The sequence below is a fragment of the Colletes gigas genome, unplaced genomic scaffold, assembly GCF_013123115.1.
Source record: "Colletes gigas isolate AHSC1104 unplaced genomic scaffold, ASM1312311v1 Colletes_gigas_Sc00017, whole genome shotgun sequence".
NCBI lineage: Eukaryota > Metazoa > Arthropoda > Insecta > Hymenoptera > Colletidae > Colletes > Colletes gigas.
In genome coordinates, this window is record NW_025106646.1 from 2,489,009 (window position 1) to 2,511,872 (window position 22,864).

General features: G+C 37.8%; 1 protein-coding gene and 1 pseudogene across 1 annotated transcript in view; one reads left to right on the plus strand and one right to left on the minus strand.

The window, feature by feature from the left end:
* Positions 1 to 22,864, minus strand: part of LOC122400328 (hemicentin-2) — a 531,816-nt gene that overhangs the window by 72,305 nt on the left and 436,647 nt on the right. The gene's annotated exons all lie outside the window — the stretch shown is intronic.
* Positions 1,553 to 1,673, plus strand: LOC122400404 (annotated as a pseudogene).

Below are 22,864 nucleotides of genomic sequence, written 5' to 3' on the forward strand. Positions count from 1 at the left end.
CACACGGACGCTCCACAAAGACCGCGGAGCTAATTTAAAGAGCAGGGAACTGGGAACACGGGGAAACTACTCGAAACCCGCTGTGTAATTAGTATTTGCCGATGATGTAAACGTATCCATCTAAATAGGGGCCCTTCAGGAGACGCAGTCATCCAAAAGAAATGCTCCAGGAAACGCGAACGAGAGATTTCTGCCTGGTAATGTTTGGTAAACAATAAACGCTTTGATGACTAACATCACAGCCTTAGCAAAAATGAAATTCAACCTTGTCAATTTTTGGAAATCACAGAATTCAAATTTTCGCGCGATTCTGTGATCGAAGACCCCAAAGAAAGAGATCGTTAAATTAAAAATAAAGTATTCGTTTCAATTGCTCGTTATAGAATATATCAAAATGCAGTTATGCATGCAAGCAGGTACATTTAAATTATTTGGTTAAAATAATATTTATAAGTACTCTTTAGCAAGAAATATGAGTATTCTTTTAACTAAAGGTTTCACTTTTTCGTTTTTAATGTTTATCGATAGACTGTGGATATTTCTGCATTTATGGGTAATTTAAATTTTCAAAAAAGGCACTTAATATGCAAAAATATAAGAAATACGAGTAAGACACGAATTATTATATCTAAGGGTTGAGACAATTCTCTAGAATATTCCCATTTCATCAATTCTATTAATGAAAATATGAATTTGCTGAAAGATCAGTCTTTTTATGGGTGAAAGTGAATTTCGAAATATACATATATGAATAGACTTTGTACTCGTCGTTCGTGTCTTCTACAATGGCCAATACAACGTCTTGCGGCGTATGCCACATTATTGACTTTGGTTTTCGTGGGCGAGGTTGGCTTCTACGAAATTGACTTGGCTTACTTGTCGCAAAGCCAACGCGAAAATCAGGGGATAAATAGTTCGGAGTACGAAGTCACAACTCAAGGTGCTAATGTTTGAAGTTGGGAGTGCCAGAGTTCAGGTTCGAGACTTCAGCTAATTTCGGTCGTAAAACTTCATATTAAACGTGCACCCTTAATGCCTTCGAGTCGTAGTTCAGGGTACGGAGACCATCAATGAGAACTTTCTCATAATTCTGGCACTTCGGGTTGCAATTTCAAGTTTTCGATACATTCCGATTGTCCAATAACGAAACGAGTTTTCTCGGATCCTCCGTGTCCTACTTGGAATTTAATATTTTCTCGCCCACGAGGAAACAAAACGTACAGTTTATTGTACAAAACCACCGACACTTTGCGTTAAACAAACTGTCGTACACTGAAACCAGATATAAAATTGAATCGAAAGTAATCCAGGCCAGATTGCACTTTCAGCAAAGAATCGAATCGTTGGATAATAGGTGTTCAGCCATTTTTCTTTTATGAGACGAAGCAACACTCCAATCTAGCTAACAGAATCAGGCTATGTACAATTACTTACATTCGTATTCGTACACTGTAATGGTGATTAACTGTAATAAAGCTTGAATTTATAATAAATTCGTAAGAATTCATAATGACTTTGTACATTATTTGAATAAATTACAAAAAGAAAAATTGTCAACGATCGTACCACGTTGAAAACACCGGTTCTCGCCCGATCACCGAAGTTAAGCAACGTTGGGCGCAGTTAGTACTGAGATGTGTGCGACTGCTTGGGAACACTGTGTATTGTTGGCAATATTAATGCATTACTCGCTTTTTAATATTAAAAAACAAAATACAAACAAACAACAACATATATTATATGTTACATGTGGTAAAAATAAATGGAAAGAATTCAAAGAAAGTTTCTTTTCATTTATAATGAATCACCGTTACAGTGTGAAAAAAACACAAACAAACAAAACAAAACAAAATTACTTTGTAAATAGAATAAACACAGTGTTATAAACAACACGTGGTCAAAATAAATGAAAAGAATTCATAAAAAAGTTTTTTCTCATTTATAGTGAATCACCATTACACTGTGAAAAAAGACACAAATAAACAAAACAAAATTACTTCCTAAATAGAACTAACACAGTGTTATAAACACTGGTCAAAACAAATGGAAAGAATTCGGAGAAAGTTTCTTTTCATTTATAGTGAATCACCATGACAGTGCAGAGATACGAGTGGTAGTATTCATATCGTCGTTTTTAGAATCCGACAAAAACGACAGTGGACGACAATACACTTGTTTGGTGAAGTTGTACTCGAACCACGACGACGATTATGGCTAACGGGATTCCGAGGAAGTTGCGTTCGATTTGATGGAGCCGCGGACTCGAGTCGACGGGCGTAAATCGGTCCAACGACGCAAAAAATTTAATATCGTGACAATAGAACGGGCGACCATCGATCGTTGTACATCGAGAAGGGGGTGGATCAGTGGCTGAGGAAGTCCGTGACTCGCGTGTCTCGTCGGTTTTCCCTGCGCGACTGGTAACGCTTGTTTGTCGCTCGTTCTGAAAAATCACCTCCGGAAGCAGAAAGTCACGATTTTCGCTTCCGCTACCGCCGACATTTGTCCGTCCATGAATCGTTCCTGCTTTTGTTCTACCGACAATGAAAAGCAAAACCGATTGGACGCTGGCAATCGCCCCGTGATCAATACCCGTCACTCTTTCTATTATAATGGACACGGGAGTCCAGTGAATCGGTTCTTCTTGCGTGTTGGTATTTTCTTTAGGGACTACCGTGTTCTACGTATAGAAAACAAGGATCATCAATAGCGGAGGCAAGGGACTATGACCGTTAGGGTCGCAGGAGCACCGATCTCTGTATACTGAATGCGGTACAGAGCTTAGAGGCACAGAAGGGCTCCGTGCCAATAGGGACACATGTTTGAGGAAAACACAAACGTTTTGAAAATCGAATGTATACGAAAAGAAAAAAGAATTGGGATTCCTTCGATAGAAATGTTTGATCAAGTTTGACAGTGTTTGGTGGGGCCTCCTTTTACTTGTTTATCATCTAACAATCGTTTTCGGATTGTTTTGTTATTTTTTTATTCGTTTTTCGTTGTAAAAGTTAGGTGTGGAGTTACAATATTCCTTTGAAAGATGGAAAATTATTGCTTGCTATCTTATGACAAATTATAGTTAAAAAAATATATCCTAGACTAGTAAAGTTAGCTGAAATGTATTTAGGTACTTCCAACAAGAAAACAAAATTGGCATTCCTTTAATAGTTTGATCAAGTGTGACAATGTTTGGTGAGATCTCTTTTTAGGTTGCCAGTTCAGAACGTGTATTTCGAAAGCCTGTTAATATTATCACCAGAAAATACATATTTGTTGGTACTTTTGCAGGGAAATGAATGAGTAAGTCAAATCTGTCCATCGAAACATAGAAATTACCAGAAATATTAGCTTTGGTAATTTCAGTCACAAAAGTACTGTTCTTTCGTACGCCAGGCAAATTAGAGTAGCAACAGAATTGCAAACGTTGCGTGGCAAAATAAGGTTAAGTAACGAGAAACTCGCGAACTACATACGTCATCAAACGTCGAAGAACAAAACCTGCTTATCAGAGTACCAGCGGGACGGTAAATGGGTGAAAGCTAATTAAACCTCGCTGAAACAACAGTAACAAGAAAGTTCGCCGCGAGAGTTTAGGAACGAGGACAGTCTGGAGACCTTTCTCCATCTCAGACTTCGTTTATGTCGTTGAGGAGCAAGTAATAAATGTACCGTGGTTTGAGATAATCATTCCACGAACACGTTGATCGCAGACACGGTATCTCGCTACGCTTTTATTACCTATTCCGACAGTAAAGAAGTCTGAAAGAAATGCCTCTTTCACGGAGACCCTATCAGGAGACCCGGTTTGCAGCACGTAGAAGGAATAAAGCGAGAGAACGGTCGGCAATAAAGGCAACCCTTAAGGGCTTTCCGCAAGCTCGCCAAATAAATACATCCCCCGGCGTCATATACTGACGATATCTGATGTCCTTTCTGCGACTGCAGTCACTGGAACGTCATTGTTTCAAAACGCGGATAAATGACGTCACCACGTCGGGGCACCAACTGCTCCCAATTGTCAACTTCCACTAAATAGCTCTTAGAGGTTGTTCGCGTCACCTCTTTCTGTCTTTCTCGCCTTGCCTGGAACTTGTACAAGTTAATTGCTCCTTGTCGTCGACGAGTGGCATTATACTGCGGTCGTCCGGTATTGGGTCTCCAAAGATCAAAGTCTGAAGTCGTTCGATCGTCGCTGGTGAACTCTGAAGTTCTAGGATTATCTATATCAGTTTGCACAGTTTCATAAGTAATGAAAACTATGGGGATTTCTCATGTCTCCTCGGAGTCGTCGATTCAAGATTTTTTTAATTAGCTTGGGATTTAACACTTTGAGTGCCAAATGCATTTTAATTTGTCATCTGTTGATAACTGTGCAAATGTTAACTTCTAAACTAAATGTATCTCTTGACATTCTTTTTTATTAACGCTTCCTTGATATTTTTTTTTTTGGAGTTTTAATAACTGCATTTTTTAATTCTTTGCTCGAGTTCTTCGGTACTGAATGGTATAATGTTGTTTCTTATTTCAAAACAAAGTATTCAATATCAACGATTTACTACCTTATAATATCTTTTGAGTACTTTGATATTATAAGATAGATAATAATGTCTCTTGAACTCTTCAGGAGTTGCAAGTCGTTATTAACGAATACAAAGTGTCTACAGTTATGAATCCGAAATCCTATGGCATTAGGATCGTCGATATTGTCTCTTAAAGCCATGGAATCGTTGATATTGAATCTCAAGAATTTGAGATAGTGGATATTCGATTCTCTGGCCGTGCAAGTCGTGTAAGAATACAAGACCCTGGGGACAGGCTATTGGATTTTCAGATATCGCCCGGGAACCCTGATTTCTAAGTATCGGATACGGAGATATCAGGATTACCTGTATTGATCTTGGGATGCAAGATCCCTGGATCGTTAGTATCGGATATCGAGATTCCTGAGTTGTTCGAGGCTTGTGTCTATAATATTCTTGATCCGTAAATCACGAGCATTCTTCCTCTTCATTACTCGAGTCATAAAAGGGCCATTTCGATTTTAATATACAAACATACTCTCTCTTGGAATTTTTTTATTGGCGTATAAATCAATACCCTCAGGAACGAGATCTTTGCGTCGTCAGAACCAGTATTCAAGATTTCAGGATCAGTGGTATCGGATTTTACGATTCAAGAGACCAGTTAGTATCGAGTTTCGAGGCTACAGATGTGGAGGTTACAGGATTCAGGAGTACAAAGTCGTTAGTATCGTGCTTTAGGGATCCTTAGGTTGAACTTATCAGATTTCAAGAATGTTGTATATTTTTATTTTAGTTACTGCTTAGGTACAATCTAAGTTGATATTTAGTGAGTCAAGTAGTGTTGACATGTGAATACAGTGAATCATGGTGACAATTATGGATTTTTGTCAAAAGTATCCAAAAGTTTGACTGCATGACAATTTCTTGCCTCACTGTTTGGAACATACCATTCTGCTTTCAGGATGGATCTTAAATTTTTATTCTGCCATCTTTCTATGATTCTGATGTTGGAATCTGACCTAGAGTTGACTCGAGGATTGTCCAGATTTCAAGAATGCAGAGTTATCATTTGTAATAATTCTAAAGGCTGTTCGCGATGTTCAAACTTGATGATTTTAAGGCTCCCAGGATCATAGGCTCGATCGTAAAGCTTTGTAGATCAACCGTGCATCAGGATTATTTATATCTACCCGCATACGTTACAGTTTTAAACGTAATACACAGCTCCATAGGGTATATCTATTTCGAAACTGAAATTCCAACATGGAAGAGGTTATTTTTAAATCGTTTCGTTGTTTGCCAGCCAGAGATTTAGAATTTGCTTTATCATATACACCGGTTGGGCATTCGATAGGATGCGACCAATCACGGCGATGCACTTTTTCAACGGAATAAACCAACGGTGTCAAAGCCGTGGAATCCAGTAAATCGGATAACATTTCGAATCGACGCGACAGCTAAAAGCACCGCATCGGAACCATTACATGATATTGTACATGGTAGGTGTGAGTTTGCAGACACCAAAGAACTCTAGAATTTCGAAATAATTTAGAGATGCGTCCGCGGGTATGCAACACGGAAGTTTGAAAATTATTATTACGCGCGATGTCGGTTTAATCTCGCGCGAGTAATGTAATAGCAATATTTTTCCAACAACATTTGCGAACAATACTTTCAGTTCCCTTTTTTTTTCAAAGACACGGGTATTAAAAAATGTACCGTTCCGAACAAGCGCAAAATTACGAATTCAAATTCGAGTAAATGGAGGTTCGAGATCTAGCGTTAGATTTACGAACATTGTTGTGAATTTTTATGGATAGATATCGATGAGTATGTTGGCGTTTCTCGCTTGAACCAACAGTGTAATACAAACGCAAACTAACCTGATCTTATGTTAGTTATGTTATATTAAAAATACAAATGAAATAATAGCCAGATGTTTGGATCGAATCATAGTATTAGGAGAGAATGAAACAATAACTAATAAAAATATGTTTCACCATTATCATTTCTCATAATTAACGTGTATAACATGTCATATTTATACATTTCTTCGTCTAAACGTCGTTGTTGATCAAACAAGAGTATGATCCTCGCTTGATCTTGTCTCGATCATGTGATTTTAAAAATACTAATGAAATTGTCAGATATTTGGATCGAATCATAATATTACAAGAAGATACATGCAACGTTGAAAAATACCGAAATGAAGGTTTTGAGGGGGGTTTTAAAGTTGCTAGACCAAACTAATGAAGAAAAGAATAATTCCATCCAGTCTTTTCCGACGTCTAAGTTCGAGGGAACGTTTCCTCCTTTTCCATAGAGGTCTTTCAATTTCCCCGACACCATAGTTGGGGCTCGAGGCCTCTGAGATTACCGTTATCTGAACGACGCCGTTGAAACTCAACACCCGCGCAATATATCTAACTGGCCAGTGCTTCACCTTTGACCCTGTAACCGTATATAACCAGTAAGACCTCACACGTACGCGTGGCTACGAGCACAAGCTCACGGAGGATGCACACCAGGGAAGTTCTTTTATGTTGGATTCAGGGGTTAACCGTCTCGCCCTCGACCCTCTTACCTGCCTCGCATGGAAAATAGCTGGCTCTTTGTCCCTACGTTCTGGCGCTAGTTATATACAGGGTGTTTCATAATGTGCCGCGTATTCGAGCAACGGGGAATTCCATGGAAAAATAACTCGACTACGTTTTCTCGCGACGTGGCTGGCCCGACGCTAATGAAAATACGCGCGTGAAATTAGTATTTTAATGGCGACGTTGTAGGATACGCCACAAAGTAAATTTATTCTATTTTTGTGTCGATAAATTATAGAGTAATATCGTTCAAAATACATTCTCCGAAATTTAATTTTAGATTAATGGCCAATTTTATTTGCTGGAATAAAATCGAGACGAAGTATTTGTATGCAATTTGCAAATTGACACATGTAAAAGGATATATAAATATACAGGGTGTTCGGCCACCTCTAGCAAAAATTTTAATGAGCGATAGTAGAGGCCAAAATAAGACGAAAATCAAGAATACTAATTTGTTGATGGAAGCTTCGTTAAAAAGTTATTAACAATTAAATTCAAAAATTTCAAATCGTTCTGGAAAAATTATTTTCGGTTGCGGGGGTCAACTACAATCATTTTTGGTGAGTACACATACCTCCGAAATCCTATCTACTTTCGAGAAAAAAAATCGAGTAGGTGCTGAAATTTTTCGGCGAAAAAAAATTTTTCAAATCGTTTTAAAAAAATTATTTTCGATTGCGGGGATCAATTACAATCATTTTTTATCATTACACATACCTCCGAAATCGTACGCACTTTCGAGAAAAAAATTCCTTACTGAAAATCCAATTAGGTGCCTAAATTTTTCAACGGAGAAAAAAAATTGCAAATCGTTGTGGAAAAATTATTTTCGGTTGCGGGGGTCAATTACAATCAGTTTTTGTCATTAGACATACCCACGAATTCCTGCCCACTTTCGAGAAAAAAAATAGAGAAGGTGTGAAATTATTCGAGAAAATTAAAAAATTGCAAATCGTTGTGGAAAAATTATTTTCGGTTGTAGGGTTTAATTACAGTCATTTTTGGTGAATAGACATACCCCCGAAATCTTGCGCATTTTCGAGAAAAAAATTCAGTAGGAGCGGCACTTTAAACGTTAATAACTTTTTAACGAAGCTTCCACCAACAAATTAGTATTCTTGATTTTCGTCTTATTTTGACCTCTACTATCGCTCATTAAAATTTTTGCTAGAGGTGGCCGAACACCCTGTATACATATATTTTGAGTAAAATTAATCTTATATTTTAATTTAAAGAGAAACAAGTTGTAAAAACACGACCGTGTTTTGGTTGGCTTGACTAATGATAAATAAATATGCATGCAATAAGTAGACAATTCGGCCAAGTTTGTTCGGTAATAGGAGCGATCTTCTCGACTGTAGCTTCTTTAATGATGGTCGTGATATGCAAAGAGATAGATACTTGAAGTATGAATTTTTTAAAATTCCTTATTTTTTTATTACAAAATTTGTATTACAAAAAAAAATATCTACTGCAAGATAGTTATAAAACGTAACGTGCAATTATTTCGGACATTAATTCCATAAGAGATATTAAATTTTCTGAAATCCTTGAAACAATTTTCGCGAATGTACAAACGGCTCAGTGTCGCAGTTGCGCGTTAAATTAGAAATTGAAGCGGAAATTGGAGAGACCCGTCGACGTCAATTATTTCGATTATTCGAAAGGTTTTCCGCGGACTCGTTTCAAATTTTATTGCGTAATTGCCTCCCGCAGAGACAATGGATGGAAAAACATATTTAACGGGGATTTTACGCAACGAACTGCGCGCGAAAGTATAAAATTTAATTTCGCAGCTTACAGGGCCGGCGTGCCAGAATAATTAAGTATCATCGAGCATTTCCATCGTTGCCTGATTGTTTTAATGCCGGCCGCGATAAAACAACGCAAACAGTGTATCGATCACGCACGATCGTATCTTCTTGCCGTACGTGCTTTTTGCGAAGCGATAGGTTTTAATCAACGATTCGAGAGCGATCCTCGCAATGAGAGAGGAGCATTACCGTCTCTTTCATCGATTCTAACAAATAAATGTCGCAGAATAGTTTATTCCAAATAACATAAACGGTAGAGAAACAACTGTTTGTAACAAATTGTTTAATAAGTCTTTGGGTATTTTCAGCGAATTGTACTTTCAGGGTTATCACCTTTTCTTGCATGAATTCTGAACTAATTTGTGGATGAATCTTTCATAGTTATCATTCACAGTAGAACGATGCAGTTGTGGCGACACTTTCCGCGCCCGCCATCAGAGGGCTACACTCAACCTGTAGTTCTCTCACAAGTGCTCCTTCAACCACCTATCCCTATATAATACACTTCTCAACCGACCATTATATATCCTGGCGTCTAAGACAACGCCTGCTAGTATTGCCTAGTTTAGATTAAAATATTTGTGGTTTCAACGACGTAATCAAAGCACTGATGAGTCCACTAAGCAAGGCTCTTTCCTTTCCTACGACAGTGTATCGAAGTAATTAATTTAATTTTAAAATCCTCTGTGTCTCCCGACTATGCCTTGTCACGCTCTCGAGTGCAACATTATCAATTTTATCCAGAAATATCACAATAGCGAGGCACGCTCGTTAAGATTCCGGGGATCAGACCAGTTGTAGGGGAGCTAGGGGTGGTTGATTCAAGTTTCTTCCAGCGAATTTCGCGCGACGAATTATATTCCCTCGAACGCGACACTCTCTGGCATTCAATGGAATGAATCGCAGTAACGAGGAACAACGCCCCGCCGCCGAAGAGCCATTCCGAACAGCGGCAAATTTGGCCGGAAGCATAAGCTCGCAATCAGCGTGGCCGAAGACGTTCGTATGCGGGTCGAGGGGGGTTAAACTGACGGGTTCTCCCCGGGTTCTCTCGAGTTCGAGGCTTCGAGTTCGACTACGCGGCCCGTCGCGGGGCGCGTTCGACTTGCTGAGCAAGCAAACATTTGCATCGTGACACACACGGATCACCTCCGCCGCACGGAGTTTACTTTCCAGATTCGCTTGTATACGTGCACGGGCAGCTTACCCCCGGGAAATCGGATTATAAGCGAATGCATGGTCCGGTGTGCCGATTGCCACCCCGCCAGACGGAAGTCCCGTGTCTATCAATTAAGACCGATCCTGCCAGTTGGCCGGACCCGCTCCGCTGGCTCGGTTAATTTTCCGCAATTATTTCGCGACGCGGCCCTCATCCATATTTATCTGCTTATTTGTTCGACGTCGGACGCCGCCGGGACGCGAAGTTGACCGTAATTTACCGGGGACGAAATCGATCCAACGTCGAATTCGATTAGCGTCGCGACGCGTGTTTTCTGAGGATACTATACGTTTCCACTCGTATCGATCCCTCCCACAATTCGTGATGTTTCTTCTAGCAAATATATACAGTGTTGTATTTGATGGATGGTTAAGAATCACAACATCTTTAGGTTTTGAGAACAACAACAAATATTTAATAACGAGTCAATTCTTCTTTAGTCTCTATTATCTCAATCGATGTGGTAATGATTTATAAAGTCTTTTAAGGGTTTATTTTTTTATAAAGGAACTTTCGGAAAGAAATAAAAAAGAAATCGATTTTCTGACTGCCTGGTCCCCTTAATTGGATTTTGATTTAAGATATTCCATCAACTATGAGTCTCCCATTTTTGTATACTGTTTGTATAAAGAAATATTGAGAAATTATTTACTTCATGACAGAGCTAGTTTAGGAAAGAAACTTTTGAATGAAAATACAATTTCTTTTAAATATTTGAGGGTTAGTTTTCACAGCAAGAAAATTGTATATCACAAGAATTTCAAAATTCTTTTAATTATTTGGAAATTGTCCTTTGTTCGTAACATTGAAAGTTTATTATCTAAGCACCAGGACTCTATGCCAAATTCCAACTGTAAAGATGACAAATTTCCTATAAAGAAAACCCTGTAGAAATGTCGTTTATAATAAGTAAAAAATAGTAGTTGATCTCACCCCGATCTCTTTAAAGAAACAGTCATTGAACTTAACGGTCTAATTCTACCTCGTTAAAAACCATTTCATTATCTTTTCTGGTCAAATTTTTTGAATAATTATTCCCATCAACTTGCACGAACTATTCGAGTTTAATTATTTTCTATCCAAGTTCCAATCAGGCTTTCGTCGTGGTTATAGCACAAGAACCGCGCTGTTATATATATCTGATTGTGTTCTGCGAGCAATTGATACCAAACAATTAACTAGTATCGCAACTCTTGACTTCTCTAACGCATTCGTTAGTTCGAACCATGAACTATATTGTATTAAATTGCATAAACTAGGAAGTGGTTTAGGTATTTCCTGAGTGAAATCTTGGCCGTCAAAGTGCAACTAACAATTCGAAACTTGAACTACGCGAATCTCTATTTTTCGATGTACAGTTGGTTCATTTAAATCGATCCACTCGAACATCTTCGAAACTGTTTTTATTATTTGAAATCATCTTATTCCGATGTATAGCTTTTCTTTAACCCCTTGACGTACGATTTAATTCCAAATAATTCTTCAAATGTATACTATTTAATTTTGTTTAAATTTGTTTGTACAAAGGATGGTCACGAAAAAGAATATATAAAACTTTATGAAGAGTGAGTACCCTAATGATCGTAAAACTTGACATCAAGAACTTGTCACGAGTCAGACTCGTCATTGTATGGCAAAGGGTTAATCCACCTACCAAGTTGCACCTGGATTCCAACGTTCTAGTCGTACGTCGAATTAAATACCACTTAAATATTGTGTAGAATTTGTTTGGAACAGTTTCTTGTTAAACCAGCTCAAATATCGTGGCCATCGATTCACTACTCGATTCGTATATCATTTTTATGGGAAATTTAAATTTTCAAAAAACTACAGAATGCATTTAATATGTAAAAATATAAGAAATATTTAGGGATTGAGACAACCCTCTACAAAGCTCCCATTCCATTAATTCTATTAATAAAAGCATGAATTTACATAAAGATCCGCAGTCCAATCATTTTAGTTGTATTTCTAGAAGTGCAGCATTCGAAACGTTTAAAAAAAAGATACAATAATTCTTCCGGATAGAAGTGTTTCTTATTATCTAAAAATCTCGCACAATTCTTTCAAATTCTAAGAAAACAGGAGAACGAAAAATTGAATTCAATGCTAGCGAAACGTTTACAAAGCACGCACGTTTCGGAACTAAGAGTTCTTTGAACGTATAGTAACTCGTTAAAAATCTTGGCGGACAATGAGACTATATCGCGTCGGTTCTTTATTACCAGGAAATCTACCAGAATCGGAACGAAATTAATTAACCCACCGAAATTCAATTAACAGCAGTCGCCGGTGGTAAACCTCGGCGAGCTGAATTCGCTGAAACGAGCGCGGAGAAAAGAAATGCAGCAACGACGAAGCGACGATATAAAAAAGACGGGATATGTAAAAGAAAAGGAAACACCGCACGGGGACTCGATTTCAATTATATTTTTCGCCGATTAAATTAGAATCGGCGATTAAAGATAACGCGGCAGCGTGCTCGACAATCTATTAACACCCACGTAACTGAAAATCGACGATCATCGCGGAAACGATCGTGGAATAGCAAGCAGAAAAAGGAAACTCCGGTGATCGTAGAAGAAAAATTTAAAATGCAATTACGAGCTAGTTATGGTGCCCGTTGTAGCTGACAAATATTACAATTGATAAATAGTTCTTCAATTTTTTAGAGGGTGATAATAAAGTGAAAATAAGGCGATCGACAATAATGAAATTGATGTAGAGTCGTTTCAATCGTTTTAAGCGTAATTAGTTTTATTGGTAATTATTTAGAATAGGGGTCTCCTCATCGATTTCGATGATTTTCAAATGTGTTGTAGAACTCAACATTCTAAACAAGTTTTTCTTATACATATAACCTCCGCTTGGTTTTAGTTTCCGAGATATTTGCAAAATACTGTTGTTAATATAAGCTAAATTCAGCGTAACTCTGGCAACAGTATTTTGCAAATATCTCGAAACTCGAAGCTTAGCGGAGGTTACATGTATAAGAAAAACTTGTTCAGAATGTTGAGTTCTACAACATATTTGAAAATCATCGAAATCGATGAGGAGTCCCATATTCTAAATAATTACCAATAAAACTAATTAAAAAAATAATCGTGACTTTATTTTAATTATTATCAATTTAAGGGCCTCTACATCAATTTCATCATTGTTGGTCTCCTTATTTTCACTAATATAAGCCAAATTCAGTGCAACTCTAGCAACAGTATTTTGCAAATATCTCGAAACTCAAAGCTGAGAGGAAGTTACATATATGAGAAAAAGTTCTTCAGAATGTTGAGTTGTATAACATATTTAAGAATTATCGAAATCGGTGAGGAGTCACCTATTCTAAATAACTAGTTTTTCTTGCTAATTTTTATTACTTTTTATATTTTGAAGTACGTATTATTTAATTATATTGTAACCTCGTTTGAACCATATTGTCTATTTTGTTAAATTGAATTTTGGTGTTTTGTAATACTGTTGGTGAAACGTAGCATTGGCGTAGAAAGTACGAACGATGACCGACGTCGCGCGTTATCGATTAATTTCTGAATTCTAGTATACTTTGAAGTACGCATTATTTAATGATATTGTAACCTCGTTTGAACCATATTGTCTATTTTGTTAAATTGAATTTTGGTGTTTTGTAATACTGTTGGTGAAACGTAGCATTGGCGTAGAAAGTACGAACGATGACCGACGTCGTGCGTTATCGATTAATTTCAGAATTCTAGTATACTTTGAAGTACGCATTATTTAATTATATTGTAACTTCGTTTGAACCATATTGTCTATTTTGTTAAATTGAATTTTGATATTTTGTAATACTGTTGGTGGATCGTAGCATTGGCGTAGAAAGTACGAACGATGACCAACGTCGCGCGTTATCGATTAATTTCTGAATTCTAATATACTTTGAAGTACGCATTAATTAATTATATTGTAACCTCGTTTGAACCATATTGTCTATTTTGTGAAATTGAATTTTAATGTTTTGTAATACTGTTGCGTAACCGGGTGGATCGTAGCATTGGCGTAGAAAGTACGATGACCGACGTCGCGCGTTATCGATCAATTTCAGAATTCTAGCTGGTGGCAGTTGTATTCCGCGAATCTGGAAGACGCGTTACCGCGGAACGGAAGCAGAGGCGTCGAAGAATCCCAACGGCATTGTTGCGCTTGAAGGAGAAAGATTCTGTCGTTCAGCCGCCTCCGACGAGCACCGATCAAATATTGACTGCCGTAATGACGTCCCCCACCAAGCAGCCCTGCCAGCCCGTAGATCGTTCCGTTTCATTAATCCCGGCGTGCGACGGAAAAATTCTTGGCGTCTACACCCACACACGCGCGCGAAGTATCGTGCGTTTGTTACTTTTTACGCGACACGGACCCGTGCAGCTCGTATCGATCGATCGATCGTTCAACACCGACGTTCAGCTTTTCTCTACAGCCTGACGAATCCAGAATACATCGAGCAATTACCGCCACGGCTTTGCCATTGGACCGAGGAAATGTCGCGATGTTTAAACGCCGTGTGAGTATATTGTTACAGGGTCCTACGGGATATCGATGTTTGCGACTTCTTTTCGACGTGCACCGGAGTCGAAATCGCGGGATACGGGGTTGTTTGTGCTCGCAGTGCGAAAGTTGGTCAGCGTTAACCCCTCCATTTTATAATGCGCCTGATTTGGAACACGACGATAACAACCCCTGCAAAGTTATCGAACATTTCTCGGGGCTTAATCTGGTAGCAAATTTTATTCCTAAACGAACAACAAAAATGTCACGCTCGCGCTCGATATAATTTCTGTCTATACTAATAAATTTATTATTTATTTTATAATACAAATTTTGTATGAACTGCACACGTGCGGAATATAGTACCGTAGAAAATTTATTGTATCCGAAAAAGAAGTTTTTTCGTTGCTTTTAAACTTTAAGGCGCACACGATACCTTCTACCAGATAATAAATTTCGTAAATCCCTACCTAAATTCCTAGCCCCCGTTATCGGGTAAAGCTGTGTAGTTAGAATCGTGAAAAGCTTTATCTCGCGTTACACTCCTTTCTTGCGGCAATAATTTATTTAATATCTTATTCGAACAAAGCGCTCTGGGTAGCCAGGTTAGTCCGTGTTGTTGGGGTAGTTTCTTAGTATTTTGGTTATCGACGAAGGGTTAGAAATGGCCGCTTCAGATTTGATATTTTTCTTATTATTTCCATCGCATAGCAAGGTTTTATTTGTTTATGCGGCTACCGTGTTGCCCGACTTAACTCGAGCGAACTGTTAAGTGGTTAATGACTGAGGTTGCTCGTCGTTCGTTCGCGAAACGAGCCAGAGCATAAAGAAAACGTTCATCTGGCCGAGAAAACGGAAGTTAACGACAGAGACGAAAGCACCGGGACGAATGCGTCTCGAAGCTTTCGAGCGTTCTCCCGCAATTCGTTCGAAAGTTGTTATCGCAACAATTTGCGTACCGCTATAATTTTCGACAAATTTGCATGGTCGTCGACGCGAATCTTCCCCAGCGACGCACCAAACTTCGCGACTTATTGTCGAGTCGTATTACGCGAACTTCGAAGCTGAAATATTGGGTTGTGTAATGAGTTCTTTCTTTATAATTACTGTTCAAATTAAAACAGACTATTTGTATAGGTAAATTAATGTAAAATAAAAATCTCAATGTAGACAAACAATGTAAAAGAATTCGTTACATTGTGTATTATGTGAATTGCACTTTTTCAGGTAATAAGAATAGGTCGGAGTTCGATTTTTAAATGCAACGAGGACTTTGTACAAAAAGTAATAAAATATTTATATTTGATGAATAAGAATGAAAATAATTGCATCGTCCACAGTGTATATTCTTGTTCCGAAAAATAAAAATTAATCGCTATAAAATACTGCACAGTGTTAAGAACAAATAGGTACAATTTTTAGGAACGATGATATGTACATAGAAAAAGATTTGTAATGATAATTTGTCACAGTGACAACTCAAATGGAGGATGAAAACAATTGCATACCACACAGAAGTATTAAATTACTGCTTGAATATTTCCTAAACGTGTAATTGTTACTAGAGACGATCAATTATTTTTATCGTGCCACGAATTAATTCCAGCCCTCTGAATCGTTCTGAGATTCTATTGCCGAGCGAGAATCATCCATAAAGCGTAGATTCTTAACTGGTCGCGTTAAATGGCGGCCTCGTCGCGGTTTACGACGTAGCTAGCGTTTCTTTAATGGAAGACGCGATTAATAGCGACCACCACGAGTGCATCTTCCCCACGTTCCAGTTGCAGTTTTATTGCTGCAGACGTTGCGGACGTAGTCGGTGTTCGCGATTTTGTAGGCGATTTTTGGTTCCAGCTAATGTCACGCGCTCGCAGAAATATGAATTAAAAATTTCTTTCGATTTTACGTCCCATCTTCATAATTTGTAAACCATTGTTAATCGTTATTTCCTTAATATAATTGTATTATGTTTTCGATACTATTTTATTGTTACTTTGATTATTATATTCGTTGACACTTTAAACACTGCTAGTTTCGATCATGACTTTTATTATTGATTTTTAGAGAATTAGCAGAATTTAATGTTTGATTTGTACAAGGAACGTGAAATAGCTACAGAAATTGAAAAAGAATTTGTAAAATGAGAATAGGCAAAAGAAGTCAGCGGTCTCTAGTGGCTGAAATTCGTACTACGACACAGTGGCGTCGACAGTCGTCAAAGTGTTGATTTCAGTAATTCTAACAAAGACTAATATTAATGATAGCAATAAAATTGTTTTGGAGTTTATTCGAGTTCTGGTATAAAGTATCATTCTATTATTCTAAAATTTTAATACTAAGATTAATCAATCGTATACAAAAATTGTACGTTTACTGTAGTTTCTCTGTTCTGATAAACGAAAGTGGATTTGGGTAACAATAGCTCCAAGGTACAGCCTAAAATCTTTATTATTATATGTTGTATATTTTTTTCAGGGGGGAAAAAGATGACAAAAGTCTACTTTTGCATTGTTTCGATGGGAGCATTTCATCGAATAGGCCAAATGTTCCTACGCGTGTTTCGTAATTTTGTCGCGTGATGGAGATTCAAAGCGTCGCGACGCTTCTTCGAATTAGGGAAACGACGGGTACCAGATACGAAAACAAAGGCGTCGCGGCCGAAATCGCGCACGGGAGACACGGGAAACGCGGTGCGCCGCTGCAACCCACGGGAATCGGTGTCGCGCGTAGAGATTAATGGCTCTCTCGTCCGAAACGCAATTTACCGTGCGATCGACATGGAACGATGACTTGTCCCAGACGCGAAACCCCTTTCTGAACCCCGCTGACGGAGAAAAACTAGGCGACCATCACGAGACTCGACAATGAACCGTCCGGTATTATTTCCGGCGCGGAACGATCGCGACGAGTTAACGCTTTTGGGTTTGCCTTCTTATTTCAAGTATAAATGTTTCGTCTATAACTCGTTTCGGCTTAATACATGGCGTTTCAACGTTAATAATTTTATTGAAGTCGAATGATAAAAATAGTTCAAGGTTTTGCAATTTTTGAATATAAAAGATTAATTATGTTAAAATAAATGTACGCAAATGTTACTCGATTGTATTCCGAGTCGAGTCTATCATCTATGTATTCTGTTTTATTGTCCTCTGTATAGCCGCAAGTGCTATAGTTCGGGCCACGATATAGCGAGGTCGTAAATTAAACTCTTGAGGGTTGGGACCGATTACTGCTGCGGCACTTAGGGCCGTGCATGACGTCTTGCTTGAGGGTGCCTTTCTGAATGTCTTTCTGTGTCCGTAACTGCACTACCTTTTTTCATTTTGTACATACATACATATGTTATAAGCAGGTAAATTAAGATATTAAAGACTCGAGTAAGACCTTTATCTGTTAGGATACCTCTAAAAATGGTTTTCTAAATCTCGGGACACTAGATGAAATATTTCTTCGTACGGCCCTGACTATGGTTTAAGGCCCTTAACTGCTCGTATTTCTGTCAATTCACGTGTTTCGGAAGCTGAAACGGGTAAACTTTGACACCTACTCGAGTTCACGACCTCGCTATATCGTGGCCCGGATTATACACGTGATTTTTTGTATTTCTATGATAAACGTATACAGGGTGTTCGGCCACCCCTAGAAAAAATTTTAGTGGGAGATTCTAGAGGCCAAAATAAGACGAAAATCAAAAATATCAATTACTTGACTGAGGCTTCATTAATAAGTTATTAAAATATTAAATTAAAAAATTTCAAATCGTTCTGGAAAAATTATTTTTGGTTGCGGGGGTCAATTATAATCATTTTTGGTGAATACATATACACCTGAAATCCTACTCGCTTTCGAGAAAAAAATTCGAGTAGGTACTGAAATTTTTAGACGAAATTAAAAAATTTCAAATTATACTAAAAAAATTATTTTTAGTTATGAGGGTCAATTACAATTATTTTTGGTCAATAGACATTCCCTCGAATTCCTACGCATTTTCGAAATAAAAAATACCTCACCGAAAATATAATGTCTGACCATGCATTGATATGTTTCACTGAAATTTCATGCATATGTATAAAAAATCATAACTTTTGAACGGATTGGACGATTTTAAGGTTCAAAAATGCAAACAACGCGTATTTTTGTGGAGAATATGTAGAAATTCTTAGAAATTTCGAAAAGTTGTTCCTTGACCCCGTAAAGTTAGAAAAACCCCATAAAAATGGTGCAATTCTCAAACAGCCATAACTCCTACAATAGTGAATATATTTGAATGAAACTTTTTTCTGAAGTAGAGCTCATAGGTACCTACAAAAAAGTATTAGATTACTTTTCTGTAGAGCGTCAAACAAAATTACTAAAAATGAAAATCGAATTTCTAAGAAGAATCGACAGGGGAGTGCCTAAATTTTTCGGCGAAAAAAAATTTTTTCAAATCGTTCTGGAAAAATTATTTTTGGTTGTAGCGATCAATTACAATTATTTTTAGTCAATAGACATACCTTCGAATTCCTACGCAGATTCGAGAAAAAAATTCCTTACCGAAAATATAATGTCTGACCATACATTGGCATGTTTCACTGAAATTTCATACGTATGTTTAAAAAATCATAACTTCTGGGCAGATTGTAGGATTTTAATGATTCAAAATTCAAATAATGCGTATTAATGGACCTCTTTTAAGTCCCAGAAAAATGGGCCGAAAAAATACATTGGCTGTAAGGTCTACTCTTACTTTAACGTTAATAACTTTTTAACGAAGCCTCCATCAACAAATTAGTATTCTTGATTTTCCTCTCATTTTGGCCTTTAGAATCTTCCATTAAAGTTTTTTCCAAGGTTGGCCGAACACCCTGTATATTGAAAGTACAATCAAGTTATTCATCGGCATCAACCCAATCCTTTTTATCAAATTTAAACAAAAGGAAAACAAATGCATTAATAAATTCTATTTATTATGTAAAATAGAAAGGCTAACACGATGAAGAATTGTTTATTATTATATACAAGAGTTGCATAGTTTCGAAAAGGTTGGAATTTTAGTCATTCGACATTTTGAATAGAATGTTTCATTTTTTATGACGGATTTGGATCAATTCATCATCGAAGGAATATTTTCCTAGATATTCAATTACTAATATTATGCTTTACGAGAAAATGGAGCAAATTATAGGCATGTTTGCAACGATTTAGCGAGGTAATATATTATTCCGTTGTTTCGCGAAGATAGCGTAGATACGGTACCATATTTAATTAAGAAAGGTTCTCCCAAGATAAATACCGGTTGAAATAATGTTTGAACTACCGAGTAACAAAATGAAAGGGCAGAAACGAAATGTATGCCTTCCGAAACGTAAAACCCGACTAGTTAAACGTGGTATGCTCATTTTTTTCTCTTGAAAGTTAAGTGCTTCGAAACAACCAATCGAAAAAAGAAAAATTAAATTTCTATCTTATTATAAAAAGACAATAATTTCCCTCTACTATTGTTGCTCAAAATTCACGGTAGATTTCTTTGTGAGAACTTATGTAAATAATTATTTTTTATTATGCAAACGAATTGTGTTTTCCTATATACGAAAAATATCATCAGAAGGCAATCGCAAGGATACTGGTCCATTGTGCAAACAGCGACAAGATTATTCAAATTAGTGGAAGACAAACAGCCACCGTGTACGTTTTATTCATACCTCGTTCAAGCACGTCGACGTTCAGGGGATTATTCGTGCCCGAGGAACGGGAGATCAGTGAAACAGATGTCCGTCACGATTTGCTGTTAATTTCGTCTGTGCCAACCTTCGCAGGAATCGAAATAACAGAGTGGTACGCGCGTTCTATTTCACTGTGTGCTCTCATAACAAGGACCTACCGGTCATCTTACGTCCTGCTATCGCGACCACCAGCTTGCCAAGTCTGGTCAGTGTCAGGGATAAAACCAATCATGTGCAAAGCCAGGATTAACATTCTGGACGAGGTGCATCGAGCACCAAAGGCAAACCAACTTCTTCGATAGTGTAGTGTCAACTTATACAGGGAAATAAAATCTGTTCACTTGAATGTTTGTCGCGTGTTCAAACACGTATTTGCCCCTTAAATTTTTCAATGGAAAGCCATAACAATTTCTACAGTTCTGAATAGCTCATATTTTCATTTCGTTTTCATAAAATATATTTTATTCGTCTGTATTGGTGGATAAAAAACTGTCCATCTATAATGCATAAGTATCTCTACATTTGTGGCGTCGCCTCCCATGTTCGCCACCAGAGGGGTCGCGCTCTCACAAGCGCTCGACTGACCCCTCGGTTGCTATATGTTAAATTAATACTTTGCTCTTTGAGGAAGTCTGTTATAGTTGTTTAAAAAAATACTTTGAATGCTTCTATATATCGTATCACGAAAATATAATTCACCAAGAGTATAGACCACACTTTGAGTCCTTCTCGTGCAATGGTCTCTTTTTCAAACGTGGACATGCTAGTATTTTTCATCCAAAGAACCAAAGTGCATTAAGATTTTGAGACGCGTAGTGTTTTCTGGGTCGCCCTAATAATGTAACTGGTATTCCAAAGGCATACAGGAAGAGGGCATCAAAGTGCTTCGGCAATAATAAGGCTGGATAGCGATCGCTATTTTCGACGCATTAATTTTTCACCGCTTACGTATAGTCCTGTTAGGCTAAGCATGAATTATGAACACATTACGGCTGGGATACAAATTGATTTATGGTCGCGGCGTCGCGTCGTGCATACCTAATATCCCTTGGCGATATTCTTCAGCCGCGGTGCAAGGCGGGTCAGGGAATACGATTAATCTGCATAGCAGATCGCGTCAGATTCGCTAATAGCGCTTTTATGATATTCCGTCGCGAGCTTTACTGTCTCTGGCGTCTTGACAAAAATCGGGGGAGGGCAAAAAGGGCAACCGCGAAAGGGTCGCCGAGGATTCGCATACGATCGACGACGCTTCGAAAATAGCTTCCTCCGTTTTCGACGACGTTTGCTTGCAAATCTTCTCGAGGCCAGGGTTCGATGTTTCCGCCATTGAAATTTACAGTTCGAGAAAGAAGAACGAGGAAAACTAAGGTAGAGTTACGAAATGTTAAAGGATTATTATTTACAAAATATTCTAAATATAATTATCGATCCTCGATAAAAGCAATTTAGAATTTTCGTATGAAAATTTCAATTTTTGTTCAAAAGGAACTTTGTTAATGTAACGTTTACACGGTACTCGTTACACGCGTTAAACAGTGCGTTAAATCATCGACACAGATTTCCTCGACACTGTTTCCACCGAACAACATTTCATCGACACCAGGTTTCGTCGATAAAGACTTTAAACGAAAACGTTTTTCATTGACAATAATTTTACTCAGGCAGTATTAACAACCAACAACTCAGGAACGGTGTTGTTTATCGCCATGTTCTTTTCAAATATTATTTTTCAATTCAACCGTATGTTTTTCATTGATTTCAGAAATATCAGTGAAAGACGATCGAACGAAAATTCCACTTTTGTCTTAAACGCAACAAATAGGGGAATAAAAATCCAACAAAAACAATTTCCCGACGAATTTCGCGCGATAGAAAATTCGTTCGACGATGGTGAAACTATTGTTCGAGGAAAGGTGTTCCCGATCAGCGAGGAACCACGCGATAACGCGAGCAAATTTTGTTTAATCTTGCCCGATTCTGCTCATTAATGGTGGAACGTATTCCGGATACGGTCTCCATGTTAATTACACGACTATTAAATTGTCGGCGTAATCATTATCGAATTGAAACGGCCGCCAATACAGTTGTTTCTGGGCACTGTGCAGCCGTTAATGGGTGTCGTTGCATGTTTCATCGAAAGAATTAATTCGCGTTTCGCGTGACAGAGTGAAATGGCATTTTTCCGAGAACGGTTGCGCGCCCACGCTTTTTCTCACGCTCGAAACATATCTCGATGGTTATCCCGAATCAAAAGTCTCGCCCTCCTATTAACCATCACAACTTGCACTCTATTGTTTAGTTCTATGCCTGCATTCTATTGTTTAGTTCTATATCTGTATTCTATTGTTTAAATCTCATATGGATCTCTTCATCATCGTTGTTTGTTAAAATTAATTCTATTCCACTGTCACCCAGTCTATGCTTGATCTCTTTGATCCGCGTAGAATTAGGTAGAACTTTAATTATTGCAGCAAATTGTTACTGAAAA